Source organism: Gekko japonicus, unplaced genomic scaffold (genome assembly GCF_001447785.1).
Source record: "Gekko japonicus isolate JY-2015 unplaced genomic scaffold, Gekko_japonicus_V1.1 scaffold1457, whole genome shotgun sequence".
NCBI lineage: Eukaryota > Metazoa > Chordata > Lepidosauria > Squamata > Gekkonidae > Gekko > Gekko japonicus.
The window spans coordinates 103,133-104,253 of NW_015169820.1; positions in this window are offsets into that span (position 1 = coordinate 103,133).

Consider the following 1,121-nt stretch of genomic DNA (forward strand, 5'->3'; position numbering starts at 1 on the left):
CCTTTGGGACATCAAGGCCTTATCAACTGGCCTTGAGAGCCAGTTTGGTGTAGTGGCCAGTTTGGTGTAGTGGTGAAGTGCACGGACTCTAATCTGGGAGAACCAGGTTTGATTCCCCACTTGCACCTGGCTGGATGAGCTTGGGCAAGCCATAGTTCTGATAAGAGCTGTTCTTGAAAAAGAGCAGTTTCTGTCAGAGCTCTCTCAGCCCCACCTACCTCACAGGGTGTCTGTTTATTTATTTATTTATTTCATTATATTTATACCCTGCCCTCCCCGTGAGCGGGCTCAGAGCGGCTGTTGTGGGGAGGGGAAGGGAAAGGGGATCGTAAGCCTCTCTGAGACACTTTTGGGTAGTGAAGGGCGGGGTATAAATCCAATCTCTTCTTCTTCTTCTCTAGGACAGCAATTTTCTCAGGAACCTGCCTCCAGGGCACAGCCTTTCAACAGATTCTTGAGAAACCTGCTCTACTTCCTAAAGCTGCAGAGAATCTGAGGGTGTTTTTTAAAATCAAAATGTAAAAAGGGGTATTTTGTATAGACAATTCAGCACCGGAAGGGTACGGCCTTTAACTTGCTTCTCTTTTAATTGTTTACACTTGAGTGCTGCATTCCCCCCCCCCCATTTACATACATTTTCAAGATACAAAAAAAAAGGGCAATTTAAGCAAAGTAATTCAAACAAACAACAACAAAACACAAAAACCTGCACCTGTCAGATTCTGGTTCACTTTGCTGGCTGGTTTGAGAAAGGAGTCCTTTGGCTTCTGCCCTTTGGATCATGCCTCTGACCCCATCCGAGCGAAATACCTGCAAGCAGAGGAGAAAACAAACTAAATCCAGGTGGCATTTAACTGCTGCTACCAAGCTAGCCTGATCTTCTCAGTTTCTTCCCTTTGCTGGAAATGCCTCTAGCCACATACAGGCTACATATTGAAATGTACTTCCCACTGTGGATCTCCATTATGGCATGGCTAAGTGTGAACAGTGCACTTATTGTGCTTTCATCTGGGTCAGTCCTGAAAAAGAAATGCAGTGAAGAAGGATCTGGACCACCAGAACCAGTACCCTTCCAGCAACCAGTACCCTTCCAGCAACTTGCAAAGTGCCTGTTGTGGGGA